Source organism: Paramormyrops kingsleyae, chromosome 5, assembly GCF_048594095.1.
Source record: "Paramormyrops kingsleyae isolate MSU_618 chromosome 5, PKINGS_0.4, whole genome shotgun sequence".
Lineage (NCBI taxonomy): Eukaryota > Metazoa > Chordata > Actinopteri > Osteoglossiformes > Mormyridae > Paramormyrops > Paramormyrops kingsleyae.
In genome coordinates, this window is record NC_132801.1 from 8,533,191 (window position 1) to 8,546,082 (window position 12,892).

The 12,892-nt window shown below is 42.8% G+C and overlaps 35 non-coding genes across 35 annotated transcripts; all 35 read right to left on the reverse strand.

The window, feature by feature from the left end:
- Positions 1–12: 12 nt before the first annotated feature.
- On the reverse strand, positions 13–123 carry trnal-caa (transfer RNA leucine (anticodon CAA)). The gene is made up of 2 exons: positions 86–123; positions 13–58 (listed from the first exon to the last, which is right to left on the reverse strand). It is a non-coding gene; the product is annotated as a tRNA-Leu (tRNA).
- Positions 124–290: 167 nt separating this feature from the next.
- trnal-uaa (transfer RNA leucine (anticodon UAA)) lies at positions 291–401 on the reverse strand. The gene is made up of 2 exons: positions 364–401; positions 291–336 (listed from the first exon to the last, which is right to left on the reverse strand). It is a non-coding gene; the product is annotated as a tRNA-Leu (tRNA).
- A 167-nt stretch (positions 402–568) lies between these two features.
- On the reverse strand, positions 569–679 carry trnal-caa (transfer RNA leucine (anticodon CAA)). Its single transcript has 2 exons — positions 642–679; positions 569–614 (listed from the first exon to the last, which is right to left on the reverse strand). It is a non-coding gene; the product is annotated as a tRNA-Leu (tRNA).
- Positions 680–846: 167 nt separating this feature from the next.
- trnal-caa (transfer RNA leucine (anticodon CAA)) lies at positions 847–957 on the reverse strand. The gene is made up of 2 exons: positions 920–957; positions 847–892 (listed from the first exon to the last, which is right to left on the reverse strand). It is a non-coding gene; the product is annotated as a tRNA-Leu (tRNA).
- A 711-nt stretch (positions 958–1,668) lies between these two features.
- Positions 1,669–1,779, reverse strand: trnal-caa (transfer RNA leucine (anticodon CAA)). The gene is made up of 2 exons: positions 1,742–1,779; positions 1,669–1,714 (listed from the first exon to the last, which is right to left on the reverse strand). It is a non-coding gene; the product is annotated as a tRNA-Leu (tRNA).
- A 167-nt stretch (positions 1,780–1,946) lies between these two features.
- trnal-uaa (transfer RNA leucine (anticodon UAA)) lies at positions 1,947–2,057 on the reverse strand. Its single transcript has 2 exons — positions 2,020–2,057; positions 1,947–1,985 (listed from the first exon to the last, which is right to left on the reverse strand). It is a non-coding gene; the product is annotated as a tRNA-Leu (tRNA).
- A 167-nt stretch (positions 2,058–2,224) lies between these two features.
- trnal-caa (transfer RNA leucine (anticodon CAA)) lies at positions 2,225–2,335 on the reverse strand. Its single transcript has 2 exons — positions 2,298–2,335; positions 2,225–2,270 (listed from the first exon to the last, which is right to left on the reverse strand). It is a non-coding gene; the product is annotated as a tRNA-Leu (tRNA).
- A 167-nt stretch (positions 2,336–2,502) lies between these two features.
- trnal-uaa (transfer RNA leucine (anticodon UAA)) lies at positions 2,503–2,613 on the reverse strand. Its single transcript has 2 exons — positions 2,576–2,613; positions 2,503–2,548 (listed from the first exon to the last, which is right to left on the reverse strand). It is a non-coding gene; the product is annotated as a tRNA-Leu (tRNA).
- Positions 2,614–3,058: 445 nt separating this feature from the next.
- trnal-uaa (transfer RNA leucine (anticodon UAA)) lies at positions 3,059–3,169 on the reverse strand. Its single transcript has 2 exons — positions 3,132–3,169; positions 3,059–3,097 (listed from the first exon to the last, which is right to left on the reverse strand). It is a non-coding gene; the product is annotated as a tRNA-Leu (tRNA).
- Positions 3,170–3,336: 167 nt separating this feature from the next.
- trnal-caa (transfer RNA leucine (anticodon CAA)) lies at positions 3,337–3,447 on the reverse strand. The gene is made up of 2 exons: positions 3,410–3,447; positions 3,337–3,382 (listed from the first exon to the last, which is right to left on the reverse strand). It is a non-coding gene; the product is annotated as a tRNA-Leu (tRNA).
- Positions 3,448–3,615: 168 nt separating this feature from the next.
- trnal-uaa (transfer RNA leucine (anticodon UAA)) lies at positions 3,616–3,726 on the reverse strand. The gene is made up of 2 exons: positions 3,689–3,726; positions 3,616–3,661 (listed from the first exon to the last, which is right to left on the reverse strand). It is a non-coding gene; the product is annotated as a tRNA-Leu (tRNA).
- Positions 3,727–4,159: 433 nt separating this feature from the next.
- trnal-uaa (transfer RNA leucine (anticodon UAA)) lies at positions 4,160–4,270 on the reverse strand. The gene is made up of 2 exons: positions 4,233–4,270; positions 4,160–4,205 (listed from the first exon to the last, which is right to left on the reverse strand). It is a non-coding gene; the product is annotated as a tRNA-Leu (tRNA).
- A 167-nt stretch (positions 4,271–4,437) lies between these two features.
- trnal-caa (transfer RNA leucine (anticodon CAA)) lies at positions 4,438–4,548 on the reverse strand. The gene is made up of 2 exons: positions 4,511–4,548; positions 4,438–4,483 (listed from the first exon to the last, which is right to left on the reverse strand). It is a non-coding gene; the product is annotated as a tRNA-Leu (tRNA).
- A 168-nt stretch (positions 4,549–4,716) lies between these two features.
- On the reverse strand, positions 4,717–4,827 carry trnal-uaa (transfer RNA leucine (anticodon UAA)). Its single transcript has 2 exons — positions 4,790–4,827; positions 4,717–4,762 (listed from the first exon to the last, which is right to left on the reverse strand). It is a non-coding gene; the product is annotated as a tRNA-Leu (tRNA).
- A 167-nt stretch (positions 4,828–4,994) lies between these two features.
- On the reverse strand, positions 4,995–5,105 carry trnal-caa (transfer RNA leucine (anticodon CAA)). The gene is made up of 2 exons: positions 5,068–5,105; positions 4,995–5,040 (listed from the first exon to the last, which is right to left on the reverse strand). It is a non-coding gene; the product is annotated as a tRNA-Leu (tRNA).
- A 167-nt stretch (positions 5,106–5,272) lies between these two features.
- Positions 5,273–5,383, reverse strand: trnal-uaa (transfer RNA leucine (anticodon UAA)). Its single transcript has 2 exons — positions 5,346–5,383; positions 5,273–5,318 (listed from the first exon to the last, which is right to left on the reverse strand). It is a non-coding gene; the product is annotated as a tRNA-Leu (tRNA).
- A 167-nt stretch (positions 5,384–5,550) lies between these two features.
- trnal-caa (transfer RNA leucine (anticodon CAA)) lies at positions 5,551–5,661 on the reverse strand. Its single transcript has 2 exons — positions 5,624–5,661; positions 5,551–5,596 (listed from the first exon to the last, which is right to left on the reverse strand). It is a non-coding gene; the product is annotated as a tRNA-Leu (tRNA).
- Positions 5,662–5,828: 167 nt separating this feature from the next.
- Positions 5,829–5,939, reverse strand: trnal-caa (transfer RNA leucine (anticodon CAA)). The gene is made up of 2 exons: positions 5,902–5,939; positions 5,829–5,874 (listed from the first exon to the last, which is right to left on the reverse strand). It is a non-coding gene; the product is annotated as a tRNA-Leu (tRNA).
- Positions 5,940–6,062: 123 nt separating this feature from the next.
- On the reverse strand, positions 6,063–6,173 carry trnai-uau (transfer RNA isoleucine (anticodon UAU)). Its single transcript has 2 exons — positions 6,136–6,173; positions 6,063–6,108 (listed from the first exon to the last, which is right to left on the reverse strand). It is a non-coding gene; the product is annotated as a tRNA-Ile (tRNA).
- A 445-nt stretch (positions 6,174–6,618) lies between these two features.
- trnal-caa (transfer RNA leucine (anticodon CAA)) lies at positions 6,619–6,729 on the reverse strand. Its single transcript has 2 exons — positions 6,692–6,729; positions 6,619–6,664 (listed from the first exon to the last, which is right to left on the reverse strand). It is a non-coding gene; the product is annotated as a tRNA-Leu (tRNA).
- A 167-nt stretch (positions 6,730–6,896) lies between these two features.
- On the reverse strand, positions 6,897–7,007 carry trnal-caa (transfer RNA leucine (anticodon CAA)). Its single transcript has 2 exons — positions 6,970–7,007; positions 6,897–6,942 (listed from the first exon to the last, which is right to left on the reverse strand). It is a non-coding gene; the product is annotated as a tRNA-Leu (tRNA).
- A 167-nt stretch (positions 7,008–7,174) lies between these two features.
- On the reverse strand, positions 7,175–7,285 carry trnal-uaa (transfer RNA leucine (anticodon UAA)). The gene is made up of 2 exons: positions 7,248–7,285; positions 7,175–7,220 (listed from the first exon to the last, which is right to left on the reverse strand). It is a non-coding gene; the product is annotated as a tRNA-Leu (tRNA).
- Positions 7,286–7,452: 167 nt separating this feature from the next.
- Positions 7,453–7,563, reverse strand: trnal-caa (transfer RNA leucine (anticodon CAA)). Its single transcript has 2 exons — positions 7,526–7,563; positions 7,453–7,498 (listed from the first exon to the last, which is right to left on the reverse strand). It is a non-coding gene; the product is annotated as a tRNA-Leu (tRNA).
- Positions 7,564–7,730: 167 nt separating this feature from the next.
- trnal-caa (transfer RNA leucine (anticodon CAA)) lies at positions 7,731–7,841 on the reverse strand. Its single transcript has 2 exons — positions 7,804–7,841; positions 7,731–7,776 (listed from the first exon to the last, which is right to left on the reverse strand). It is a non-coding gene; the product is annotated as a tRNA-Leu (tRNA).
- Positions 7,842–8,008: 167 nt separating this feature from the next.
- Positions 8,009–8,119, reverse strand: trnal-uaa (transfer RNA leucine (anticodon UAA)). Its single transcript has 2 exons — positions 8,082–8,119; positions 8,009–8,054 (listed from the first exon to the last, which is right to left on the reverse strand). It is a non-coding gene; the product is annotated as a tRNA-Leu (tRNA).
- A 445-nt stretch (positions 8,120–8,564) lies between these two features.
- trnal-caa (transfer RNA leucine (anticodon CAA)) lies at positions 8,565–8,675 on the reverse strand. The gene is made up of 2 exons: positions 8,638–8,675; positions 8,565–8,610 (listed from the first exon to the last, which is right to left on the reverse strand). It is a non-coding gene; the product is annotated as a tRNA-Leu (tRNA).
- A 167-nt stretch (positions 8,676–8,842) lies between these two features.
- On the reverse strand, positions 8,843–8,953 carry trnal-caa (transfer RNA leucine (anticodon CAA)). Its single transcript has 2 exons — positions 8,916–8,953; positions 8,843–8,888 (listed from the first exon to the last, which is right to left on the reverse strand). It is a non-coding gene; the product is annotated as a tRNA-Leu (tRNA).
- Positions 8,954–9,121: 168 nt separating this feature from the next.
- Positions 9,122–9,232, reverse strand: trnal-uaa (transfer RNA leucine (anticodon UAA)). The gene is made up of 2 exons: positions 9,195–9,232; positions 9,122–9,167 (listed from the first exon to the last, which is right to left on the reverse strand). It is a non-coding gene; the product is annotated as a tRNA-Leu (tRNA).
- A 167-nt stretch (positions 9,233–9,399) lies between these two features.
- On the reverse strand, positions 9,400–9,510 carry trnal-uaa (transfer RNA leucine (anticodon UAA)). Its single transcript has 2 exons — positions 9,473–9,510; positions 9,400–9,445 (listed from the first exon to the last, which is right to left on the reverse strand). It is a non-coding gene; the product is annotated as a tRNA-Leu (tRNA).
- Positions 9,511–9,677: 167 nt separating this feature from the next.
- Positions 9,678–9,788, reverse strand: trnal-caa (transfer RNA leucine (anticodon CAA)). Its single transcript has 2 exons — positions 9,751–9,788; positions 9,678–9,723 (listed from the first exon to the last, which is right to left on the reverse strand). It is a non-coding gene; the product is annotated as a tRNA-Leu (tRNA).
- Positions 9,789–9,955: 167 nt separating this feature from the next.
- On the reverse strand, positions 9,956–10,066 carry trnal-caa (transfer RNA leucine (anticodon CAA)). Its single transcript has 2 exons — positions 10,029–10,066; positions 9,956–10,001 (listed from the first exon to the last, which is right to left on the reverse strand). It is a non-coding gene; the product is annotated as a tRNA-Leu (tRNA).
- A 123-nt stretch (positions 10,067–10,189) lies between these two features.
- Positions 10,190–10,300, reverse strand: trnai-uau (transfer RNA isoleucine (anticodon UAU)). The gene is made up of 2 exons: positions 10,263–10,300; positions 10,190–10,235 (listed from the first exon to the last, which is right to left on the reverse strand). It is a non-coding gene; the product is annotated as a tRNA-Ile (tRNA).
- A 445-nt stretch (positions 10,301–10,745) lies between these two features.
- trnal-caa (transfer RNA leucine (anticodon CAA)) lies at positions 10,746–10,856 on the reverse strand. The gene is made up of 2 exons: positions 10,819–10,856; positions 10,746–10,791 (listed from the first exon to the last, which is right to left on the reverse strand). It is a non-coding gene; the product is annotated as a tRNA-Leu (tRNA).
- A 167-nt stretch (positions 10,857–11,023) lies between these two features.
- trnal-caa (transfer RNA leucine (anticodon CAA)) lies at positions 11,024–11,134 on the reverse strand. The gene is made up of 2 exons: positions 11,097–11,134; positions 11,024–11,069 (listed from the first exon to the last, which is right to left on the reverse strand). It is a non-coding gene; the product is annotated as a tRNA-Leu (tRNA).
- A 401-nt stretch (positions 11,135–11,535) lies between these two features.
- Positions 11,536–11,646, reverse strand: trnal-caa (transfer RNA leucine (anticodon CAA)). Its single transcript has 2 exons — positions 11,609–11,646; positions 11,536–11,581 (listed from the first exon to the last, which is right to left on the reverse strand). It is a non-coding gene; the product is annotated as a tRNA-Leu (tRNA).
- Positions 11,647–12,892: the final 1,246 nt, after the last annotated feature.

Consider the following 12,892-nt stretch of genomic DNA (forward strand, 5'->3'; position numbering starts at 1 on the left):
TCGGAAAACACATGTCAGAAGTGGGATTCGAACCCACGCCTCTCTTCAGAGACCAGAATGCCCCTAAATTAGGAAGGTCGATTACCTTGAGTCTGGCGCCTTAGACCGCTCGGCCATTCTGACAAATACATAAAAGGAAATCCTTTGTCTCATTACCTTTAGATTTCGAAAAGCTACAATGATTGACAAAATTACATACAGGCTATTGAGTACTGATGCAACGTTAATCTACGGCACTAGGGAAAAACCATTGAGTCGGTCAAACGCTTCGTTAGTCTTCGGGAAGCAAATGTCAGAAGTGGGATTCGAACCCACGCCTCTCTTCAGAGACCAGAATGCCCCTTAATTAGGAAGGTTGATTATCTTAAGTCTGGCACCTTAGACCGCTCGGCCATTCTGAAAAATACATAAACGGAAATCCTTTGTCTCATTACCTTCAGATTTCCCAAAGCTACAATGACTGACAAAATTAAACACTGGCTATTGAATACTGATGTAACGTTAATCTACAGCACTAGGGAAAAACCATTGAGTCGGTCAAACACTTCGTTAGTCTTCGGGAAGCACATGTCAGAAGTGGGATTCGAACCCACGCCTCTCTTCAGAGACCAGAATGCCCCTTAATTAGGAAGGTTGATTACCTTGAGTCTGGCGCCTTAGACCGCTCGGCCATTCTGACAAATACATAAAAAGAAATCCTTTGTCTCATTACCTTTAGATTTCGAAAAGCTACAATGATTGACAAAATTACATACAGGCTATTGAGTACTGTTGCAACGTTAATCTACGGCACTAGGGAAAAACCATTGAGTCGGTCAAACGCTTCGTTAGTCTTCGGGAAGCAAATGTCAGAAGTGGGATTCGAACCCACGCCTCTCTTCAGAGACCAGAATGCCCCTTAATTAGGAAGGTTGATTACCTTGAGTCTGGTGCCTTAGACCGCTCGGCCATTCTGACAAATACGTAAAATGAATTCCTTTGACTCATTACCTTCAGCTTTCCCAAAGCTACAACGACTGACAAAATTACATACAGGCTATTTAATACTGATGTAACGTTAACCTGCAGCACTAGGGAAAAACCATTCATTTAATCAAATGCTTTGTCAGTCTTCGGAAAACATATGTCAGAAGTGGGATTCGAACCCAAGCCTCTCTTCAGAGACCAGAATGCCCCTTAATTGGGAAGGTTGATTAACTTGAGTCTGGCGCCATAGACCGCTCGGCCATTATGACAAATACATAAAAGGAAATCCTTTGTCTCATTACCTTTAGATTTCGAAAAGCTACAATGATTGACAAAATTACATACAGGCTATTGAGTACTGATGTAACGTTAATCTACGGCACTAGGGAAAAACCATTGAGTCGGTCAAACGCTTCGTTAGTCTTCGGGAAGCACATGTCAGAACCCACGCCTCTCTTCAGAGACCAGAATGCCCCTTAATTAAGAAGGTTGATTACCTTGAGTCTGGCGCCTTAGACCGCTCGGCCATTCTGACAAACACATGAAAGGAAATCCTTTGACTCATTACCTTCAGCTTTCTCAAAGCTACAACGACTGACAAAATTACATTCAGGCTATTTAATACTGATGTAACGTTAACCCGCAGCACTAGGGAAAAACCATTCATTTAATCAAATGCTTTGTCAGTCTTCGGAAAACACATGTCAGAAGTGGGATTCGAACCCACGCCTCTCTTCAGAGACCAGAATGCCCCTTAATTAGGAAGGTTGATTACCTTGAGTCTGGTGCCTTAGACCGCTCGGCCATTCTGACAAATACGTAAAATGAATTCCTTTGACTCATTACCTTCAGCTTTCCCAAAGCTACAACGACTGACAAAATTACATACAGGCTATTTAATACTGATGTAACGTTAACCTGCAGCACTAGGGAAAAAACATTCATTTAATCAAATGCTTTGTCAGTCTTCGGAAAACACATGTCAGAAGTGGGATTCGAACCCATGCCATTCTTCAGAGACCAGAATGCCCCTTAATTAGGAAGATTGTTTATCTTAAGTCTGGCGCCTTAGACCGCTCGGCCATTCTGACAAATACACAAAAGGCAATCCTTTGACTCATTACCTTCAGCTTTCCCAAAGCTACAACGACTGACAAAATTACATACAGGCTATTTAATACTGATGTAACGTTAACCTGCAGCACTAGGGAAAAACCATTCATTTAATCAAATGCTTTGTCAGTCTTCGGATAACACATGTCAGAAGTGGGGTACGAACCCACGCCTCTCTTCAGAGACCAGAATGCCCCTTAATTAGGAAGGTTGATTACCTTGAGTCTGGCGCCTTAGACCGCTCGGCCATTCTGACAAATACATAAAAGGAAATCCTTTGACTCATTACCTTCAGCTTTCCCAAAGCTACAACGACAGACAAAATTACATACAGGCTATTGAGTACTGATGTAACGTTAGCCTACGGTACTAGGGAAACACCATTCAGTTGGTCAAATGCTTTGTCAGTCTTCGGAAAACACATGTCAGAAGTGGGATTCGAACCCACGCCTCTCTTCAAAGACCAGAATGCCCCTTAATTAGGAAGATTGTTTATCTTAAGTCTGGCGCCTTAGACCGCTCGGCCATTCTGACAAATACACAAAAGGCAATCCTTTGACTCATTACCTTTAGATTTCCCAAAGCTACAACGACTGACAAAATTACATACAGGCAATTGAGTACTGATGTAACGTTAACCTACGGCACTAGGGAAAAACCATTGAGTTGGTCAAACGCTTCGTTAGTCTTCGGGAAGCAAATGTCAGAAGTGGGATTCGAACCCACGCCTCTCTTCAGAGACCAGAATGCCCCTTAATTAGGAAGGTTGATTACCTTGCGTCTGGCGCCATAGACCGCTCGGCCATTATGACAAATACATAAAAGGAAATCCTTTGACTCATTACTTTCAGCTTTCCCAAAGCTACAATGACTGACAAAATTACATTCAGCGTATTGAGTACTGATGTAACGTTAGCCTACGGTACTAGGAAAAAACCATTCAGTTGGTCAAATGCTTTGTCAGTCTTCGGAAAGCACTTGTCAGAAGTGGGATTCGAACCCACGCTTCTCTTCAGAGACCAGAATGCCCCTTAATTAGGAAGGTTGTTTATCTTAAGTCTGGCGCCTTAGACCGCTCGGCCATTCTGACAAATACATAAAAGGAAATCCTTTGACTCATTACCTTCAGCTTTCCCAAAGCTACAACGACTGACAAAATTACATACAGGCTATTTAATACTGATGTAACGTTAACCTGCAGCACTAGGGAAAAACCATTCATTTAATGAAATGCTTTGTCAGTCTTCGGAAAACACATGTCAGAAGTGGGATTCGAACCCACGCCTCTCTTCAGAGACCAGAATGCCCCTTAATTAGGAAGGTTGATTACCTTGAGTCTGGCGCCTTAGACCGCTCGGCCATTCTGACAAATACATGAAAGGAAATCCTTTGACTCATTACCTTCAGCTTTCCCAAAGCTACAATGACTGACAAAATTACATACAGGGTATTGAGTACTGATGTAACGTTAGCCTACGGTACAAGGAAAAAAACCATTCAGTTGGTCAAATGCTTTGTCAGTCTTCGGAAAGCACTTGTCAGAAGTGGGATTTGAACCCACGCCTCTCTTCAGAGACCAGAATGCCCCTTAATTAGAAAGATTGTTTATCTTAAGTCTGGCGCCATAGACCGCTCGGCCATTATGACAAATACACAAAAGGAAATCCTTTGACTCATTACCTTCAGCTTTCTCAAAGCTACAACGACTGACAAAATTACATTCAGGCTATTTAATACTGATGTAACGTTAATCTACGGCACTAGGGAAAAACCATTGAGTCGGTCAAACGCTTCGTTAGTCTTCGGGAAGCACATGTCAGAACCCACGCCTCTCTTCAGAGACCAGAATGCCCCTTAATTAAGAAGGTTGATTACCTTGAGTCTGGCGCCTTTGACCGCTCGGCCATTCTGACAAACACATGAAAGGAAATCCTTTGACTCATTACCTTCAGCTTTCTCAAAGCTACAACGACTGACAAAATTACATTCAGGCTATTTAATACTGATGTAACGTTAACCTGCAGCACTAGGGAAAAACCATTCATTTAATCAAATGCTTTGTCAGTATTCGGAAAACACATGTCAGAAGTGGGATTCGAACCCACGCCTCTCTTCAGAGACCAGAATGCCCCTTAATTAGGAAGATTGTTTATCTTAAGTCTGGCGCCATAGACCGCTCGGCCATTATGACAAATACACAAAAGGAAATCCTTTGACTCATTACCTTCAGCTTTCTCAAAGCTACAACGACTGACAAAATTACATTCAGGCTATTTAATACTGATGTAACGTTAACCTGCAGCACTAGGGAAAAACCATTCATTTAATCAAATGCTTTGTCAGTCTTCGGAAAACACATGTCAGAAGTGGGATTCGAACCCACGCCTCTCTTCAGAGACCAGAATGCCCCTTAATTAGGAAGGTTGATTACCTTGAGTCTGGCGCCTTAGACCGCTCGGCCATTCTGACAAAATACATAAAAGGAAATCCTTTGTCTCATTACCTTTAGATTTCCCAAAGCTACAATGATTGACAAAATTACATACAGGCTATTGAGTACTGATGTAACGTTAATCTACGGCACTAGGGAAAAACCATTGAGTCGGTCAAACGCTTCGTTAGTCTTCGGGAAGCACATGTCAGAAGTGGGATTCGAACCCACGCCTCTCTTCAGAGACCAGAACGCCCCTTAATTAGGAAGATTGTTTATCTTAAGTCTGGCGCCATAGACCGCTCGGCCATTCTGACAAATACATAAAAGGAAATCCTTTGTCTCATTACCTTTAGATTTCCCAAAGCTACAATGATTGACAAAATTACATACAGGCTATTGAGTACTGATGTAACGTTAATCTACGGCACTAGGGAAAAACCATTGAGTCGGTCAAACGCTTCGTTAGTCTTCGGGAAGCACATGTCAGAAGTGGGATTCGAACCCACGCCTCTCTTCAGAGACCAGAATGCCCCTTAATTAGGAAGGTTGATTACCTTGAGTCTGGCGCCTTAGACCGCTCGGCCATTCTGACAAATACATAAAAGGAAATCCTTTGACTCATTACCTTCAGCTTTCCCAAAGCTACAATGACTGACAAAATTACATACAGGGTATTGAGTACTGATGTAACGTTAGCCTACGGTACTAGGAAAAAACCATTCATTTAATCAAATGCTTTGTCAGTCTTCGGAAAGCTCTTGTCAGAAGTGGGATTTGAACCCACGCCTCTCTTCAGAGACCAGAATGCCCCTTAATTAGGAAGATTGTTTATCTTAAGTCTGGCGCCTTAGACCGCTCGGCCATTCTGACAAATACATATATGGAAATCCTTTGACTCATTACCTTCAGCTTTCCCAAAGCTACAACGACTGACAAAATTACATACAGGCTATTTAATACTGATGTAACGTTAACCTGCAGCACTAGGGAAAAACCATTCATTTAATGAAATGCTTTGTCAGTCTTCGGAAAGCACATGTCAGAAGTGGGATTCGAACCCACGCCTCTCTTCAGAGACCAGAATGCCCCTTAATTAGGAAGGTTGATTACCTTGAGTCTGGCGCCTTAGACCGCTCGGCCATTCTGACAAATACATAAAAGGACATCCTTTGTCTCATTACCTTCAGATTTCCCAAAGCTACAACGACAGACAAAATTACATACAGGCTATTGAGTACTGATGTAACGTTAGCCTACGGTACTAGGGAAAAACCATTCAGTTGGTCAAATGCTTTGTCAGTCTTCGGAAAACACATGTCAGAAGTGGGATTCGAACCCACGCCTCTCTTCAGAGACCAGAATGCCCCTTAATTAGGAAGGTTGATTACCTTGAGTCTGGCGCCATAGACCGCTCGGCCATTATGACAAATTCATGAAAGGAAATCCTTTGACTCATTACCTTCAGCTTTCTCAAAGCTACAACGACTGACAAAATTACATTCAGGCTATTTAATACAAATTCAGGCTTTGTCAGTCTTCGGAAAACACATGTCAGAAGTGGGATTCGAACCCACGCCTCTCTTCAGAGACCAGAATGCCCCTTAATTAGGAAGATTGATTATCATAAGTCTGGCACCTTATACCGCTCGGCCATTCTGACAAATACATAAAAGGAAATCCTTTGTCTCATTACCTTTAGATTTCCCAAAGCTACAACGACTGACAAAATTACATACAGGCTATTTAATACTGATGTAACGTTAACCTGCAGCACTAGGGAAAAACCATTCATTTAATCAAATGCTTTGTCAGTCTTCGGAAAACACATGTTAGAAGTGGGATTCGAACCCACGCCTCTCTTCAGAGACCAGAATGCCCCTTAATTAGGAAGATTGATTACCTTGAGTCTGGCGCCATAGACCGCTCGGCCATTACGACAAATACATGAAAGGAAATCCTTTGACTCATTACCTTCAGCTTTCTCAAAGCTACAACGACTGACAAAATTACATTCAGGCTATTTAATACTGATGTAACGTTAACCTGCAGCACTAGGGAAAAACCATTCATTTAATCAAATGCTTTGTCAGTCTTCGGAAAACACGTGTCAGAAGTGGGATTCGAACCCACGCCTCTCTTCAGAGACCAGAATGCCCCTTAATTAGGAAGGTTGATTACCTTGAGTCTGGCGCCTTAGACCGCTCGGCCATTCTGACAAATACATAAAAGGAAATCCTTTGTCTCATTACCTTTAGATTTCGAAAAGCTACAATGATTGACAAAATTACATACAGGCTATTGAGTACTGATGCAACGTTAATCTACGGCACTAGGGAAAAACCATTGAGTCGGTCAAACGCTTCGTTAGTCTTCGGGAAGCAAATGTCAGAAGTGGGATTCGAACCCACGCCTCTCTTCAGAGACCAGAATGCCCCTTAATTAGGAAGGTTGATTACCTTGAGTCTGGCGCCTTAGACCGCTCGGCCATTATGACAAATACGTAAAAGGAAATCCTTTGACTCATTACCTTCAGCTTTCCCAAAGCTACAATGACTGACAAAATTACATTCAGGGTATTGAGTACTGATGTAACGTTAGCCTACGGTACGAGGGAAAAACCATTCAGTTGGTCAAATGCTTTGTCAGTCTTCGGAAAGCACATGTCAGAAGTGGGATTCGAACCCACGCCTCTCTTCAGAGACCAGAATGCCCCCTTATTAGGAAGATTGTTTATCTTAAGTCTGGCGCCTTAGACCGCTCGGCCATTCTGACAAATACATAAAATGAAATCCTTTGACTCATTACCTTCAGCTTTCCCAAAGCTACAACGACTGACAAAATTACATACAGGCTATTTAATACTGATGTAACGTTAACCTGCAGCACTAGGGAAAAACCATTCATTTAATCAAATTCTTTGTCAGTCTTCGGAAAACATATGTCAGAAGTGGGATTCGAACCCACGCCTCTCTTCAGAGACCAGAATGCCCCTTAATTGGGAAGGTTGATTACCTTGAGTCTGGCGCCATAGACCGCTCGGCCATTATGACAAATACATAAAAGGAAATCCTTTGTCTCATTACCTTTAGATTTCCCAAAGCTACAATGACCGACAGAATTACATACAGGCTATTGAGTACTGATGTAACGTTAACCTACGGCACTAGGGAAAAACCATTGAGTTGGTCAAACGCTTCGTTAGTCTTCGGGAAGCAAATGTCAGAAGTGGGATTCGAACCCACGCCTCTCTTCAGAGACCAGAATGCCCCTTAATTAGGAAGGTTGATTACCTTGAGTCTGGCGCCTTAGACCGCTCGGCCATTCTGACAAATACATAAAAGGAAATCCTTTGACTCATTACCTTCAGCTTTCCCAAAGCTACAATGACTGACAAAATTACATACAGGCTATTGAGTACTGATGTAACGTTAGCCTACGGTACTAGGGAAAAACCATTCAGTTGGTCAAATGCTTTGTCAGTCTTCGGAAAGCATATGTCAGAAGTGGGACTCGAACCCACGCCTCTCTTCAGAGACCAGAATGCCCCTTAATTAGGAAGATCGTTTATCTTAAGTCTGGCGCCTTAGACCGCTCGGCCATTCTGACAAATACATAAAATGAAATCCTTTGACTCATTACCTTTAGCTTTCCCAAAGCTACAACGACTGACAAAATTACATACAGCCTATTTAATACTGATGTAACGTTAACCTGCAGCACTAGGGAAAAACCATTCATTTAATCAAATGCTTTGTCAGTCTTCGGAAAACACATGTCAGAAGTGGGATTCGAGCCCACGCCTCTCTTCAGAGACCAGAATGCCCCTTAATTGGGAAGGTTGATTACCTTGAGTCTGGCGCCATAGACCGCTCGGCCATTATGACAAATACATAAAAGGAAATCCTTTGTCTCATTACCTTTAGATTTCCCAAAGCTACAATGACCGACAAAATTACATACAGGCTATTGAGTACTGATGTAACGTTAACCTACGGCACTAGGGAAAAACCATTGAGTTGGTCAAACGCTTCGTTAGTCTTCGGGAAGCAAATGTCAGAAGTGGGATTCGAACCCACGCCTCTCTTCAGAGACCAGAATGCCCCTTAATTAGGAAGGTTGATTACCTTGAGTCTGGCGCCTTTGACCGCTCGGCCATTCTGACAAATACATAAAAGGAAATCCTTTGTCTCATTACCTTTAGATTTCCCAAAGCTACAATGACCGACAAAATTACATACAGGCTATTGAGTACTGATGTAACGTTAACCTACGGCACTAGGGAAAAACCATTGAGTTGGTCAAACGCTTCGTTAGTCTTCGGGAAGCAAATGTCAGAAGTGGGATTCGAACCCACGCCTCTCTTCAGAGACCAGAATGCCCCTTAATTAGGAAGGTTGATTACCTTGAGTCTGGCGCCTTAGACCGCTCGGCCATTCTGACAAATACATAAAAGGAAATCCTTTGACTCATTACCTTCAGCTTTCCCAAAGCTACAATGACTGACAAAATTACATACAGGGTATTGAGTACTGATGTAACGTTAGCCTACGGTACTAGGAAAAAACCATTCAGTTGGTCAAATGCTTTGTCAGTCTTTCGGAAAGCACTTGTCAGAAGTGGGATTTGAACCCACGCCTCTCTTCAGAGACCAGAATGCCCCTTAATTAGGAAGATTGTTTATCTTAAGTCTGGCGCCTTAGACCGCTCGGCCATTCTGACAAATACATATATGGAAATCCTTTGACTCATTACCTTCAGCTTTCCCAAAGCTACAACGACTGACAAAATTACATACAGGCTATTTAATACTGATGTAACGTTAACCTGCAGCACTAGGGAAAAACCATTCATTTAATGAAATGCTTTGTCAGTCTTCGGAAAGCACATGTCAGAAGTGGGATTCGAACCCACGCCTCTCTTCAGAGACCAGAATGCCCCTTAATTAGGAAGATTGTTTATCTTAAGTCTGGCGCCATAGACCGCTCGGCCATTATGACAAATACATAAAAGGAAATCCTTTGACTCATTACCTTCAGCTTTCTCAAAGCTACAACGACTGACAAAATTACATTCAGGCTATTTAATACTGATGTAACGTTAACCTGCAGCACTAGGGAAAAACCATTCATTTAATCAAATGCTTTGTCAGTCTTCGGAAAACACATGTCAGAAGTGGGATTCGAACCCACGCCTCTCTTCAGAGACCAGAATGCCCCTTAATTAGGAAGGTTGATTACCTTGAGTCTGGCGCCTTAGACCGCTCGGCCATTCTGACAAATACATAGAAGGACATCCTTTGTCTCATTACCTTCAGATTTCCCAAAGCTACAACGACAGACAAAATTACATACAGGCTATTGAGTACTGATGTAACGTTAGCCTACGGTACTAGGGAAAAACCATTCAGTTGGTCAAATGCTTTGTCAGTCTTCGGAAAACACATGTCAGAAGTGGGATTCGAACCCACGCCTCTCTTCAGAGACCAGAATGCCCCTTAATTAGGAAGGTTGATTACCTTGAGTCTGGCGCCATAGACCGCTCGGCCATTATGACAAATTCATGAAAGGAAATCCTTTGACTCATTACCTTCAGCTTTCTCAAAGCTACAACGACTGACAAAATTACATTCAGGCTATTTAATACAAATTCAGGCTTTGTCAGTCTTCGGAAAACACATGTCAGAAGTGGGATTCGAACCCACGCCTCTCTTCAGAGACCAGAATGCCCCTTAATTAGGAAGATTGATTATCATAAGTCTGGCACCTTATACCGCTCGGCCATTCTGACAAATACATAAAAGGAAATCCTTTGTCTCATTACCTTTAGATTTCCCAAAGCTACAACGACTGACAAAATTACATACAGGCTATTTAATACTGATGTAACGTTAACCTGCAGCACTAGGGAAAAACCATTCATTTAATCAAATGCTTTGTCAGTCTTCGGAAAACACATGTTAGAAGTGGGATTCGAACCCACGCCTCTCTTCAGAGACCAGAATGCCCCTTAATTAGGAAGGTTGATTACCTTGAGTCTGGCGCCATAGACCACTCGGCCATTATGACAAATACATGAAAGGAAATCCTTTGACTCATTACCTTCAGCTTTCTCAAAGCTACAACAACTGACAAAATTACATTCAGGCTATTTAATACTGATGTAACGTTAACCTGCAGCACTAGGGAAAAACCATTCATTTAATCAAATGCTTTGTCAGTCTTCGGAAAACACATGTCAGAAGTGGGATTCGAACCCACGCCTCTCTTCAGAGACCAGAATGCCCCTTAATTAGGAAGGTTGATTACCTTGAGTCTGGCGCCTTAGACCGCTCGGCCATTCTGACAAATACATAAAAGGACATCCTTTGTCTCATTACCTTCAGATTTCCCAAAGCTACAACGACAGACAAAATTACATACAGGCTATTGAGTACTGATGTAACGTTAGCCTACGGTACTAGGGAAAAACCATTCAGTTGGTCAAATGCTTTGTCAGTCTTCGGAAAACACATGTCAGAAGTGGGATTCGAACCCACGCCTCTCTTCAGAGACCAGAATGCCCCTTAATTAGGAAGGTTGATTACCTTGAGTCTGGCGCCATAGACCGCTCGGCCATTATGACAAATTCATGAAAGGAAATCCTTTGACTCATTACCTTCAGCTTTCTCAAAGCTACAACGACTGACAAAATTACATTCAGGCTATTTAATACAAATTCAGGCTTTGTCAGTCTTCGGAAAACACATGTCAGAAGTGGGATTCGAACCCACGCCTCTCTTCAGAGACCAGAATGCCCCTTAATTAGGAAGGTTGATTACCTTGAGTCTGGCGCCTTAGACCGCTCGGTCATTATGACAAATACGTAAAAGGAAATCCTTTGACTCATTACCTTCAGCTTTCCCAAAGCTACAATGACTGACAAAATTACATTCAGGGTATTGAGTACTGATGTAACGTTAGCCTACGGTACGAGGGAAAAACCATTCAGTTGGTCAAATGCTTTGTCAGTCTTCGGAAAGCACATGTCAGAAGTGGGATTCGAACCCACGCCTCTCTTCAAAGACCAGAATACCTCTTAATTAGGAAGGTTGATTACATTGAGTCTGGCGCCTTAGACCGCTCGGCCATTCTGACAAATACACAAAAGGAAATCCTTTGACTCATTTGACTCTGTTTTCAATACCTTATTGTCCAGTAAGGGTTGCATTAAGCCAAAACATACCATGGGAGGCATTTTGTGAAAGACAACAGACATGCTGGATGGAATTTCAACACAGACACAGACAAATACAAGGACGTGAACTCTCACCAAGTGACAGAGCATGAAATGAGACAGAATTATCAATTTATAGCAAAGAAGGGATATGAACTAATTCTCAAAGAAAGACTTTCTTACGCAAATCACTGACCATGATCCTGTCATGTGTCCCTCTGGCTTACAGGCCACTTAGTGGATGAGTACAAGAACGAAGATATTATTTTTTCACAAGGCTGGGGGAGAGCTAGCAACCGCAGCTGTGGTCCTGTGATTTGCATCATACTACTGTGCTGGGCAAAAGAGTCACAATACACATGTAGAGAAGGGTATGGAGGAGGTCGACCTCCCCCTGGTTGAAGGCGCTGCCCACTGCCCTGACGAGCAGGCCCACCGGGTGGCCTGGATCGAGGATAGCTGTGGATCGATGTGGCCGGACCTATGAGAGAGAGCCTATGACATCTCGCCTCTGACTTATTGTCAGTGTGAAAATAGCTATAACTAGTGATTGTGCATATCATCTGTCATGTCAAAAATGGACTGTAGACCTAGTTGCTGATAATAGGTCTGTAGACCTATTATTTTTTCTTGGATCTGGACATGCTGCACTATGCCAGACAGGAGAATATCTATGAATGGAAGATTGTTTGCTATTTGACCTGTGAAATGACAAGGGTCTGTGACTGCTGATTTCTGAACTCACTAAGGACTCAGAAAGGCAAGGAACAACTCAGGATGGGGTGCCAACCCGTCACAGGACACACACCAGGCGCACGCACATGCATAGACACAAACACACATGCACACGTGTTTGAATCAGGGTTTGAAAAATAGTGAGGTTGGGAGCTGGAGGTGGGGTTCAAGATTCAAGAGATTCAAGATTCTTTAATCGTCACATACAAAAAGGACTGGACTGGCCATCTGGCGTACCGGGCAATGCCCGGTGGACTGCCGCACATGGAGATTTGTGGGATGCACATCCAGGGCACGAAGCTCCCGTTCCACCACATCCCAAAGATGCTCTATTGGGTTGAGTTCTGGTGACTGTGGGGGGCCACTGTAGTACAGTGAACTCATTGTCATGTTCAAGAAACCAATTTGAAATGATTTGAGCTTTGTGACAAG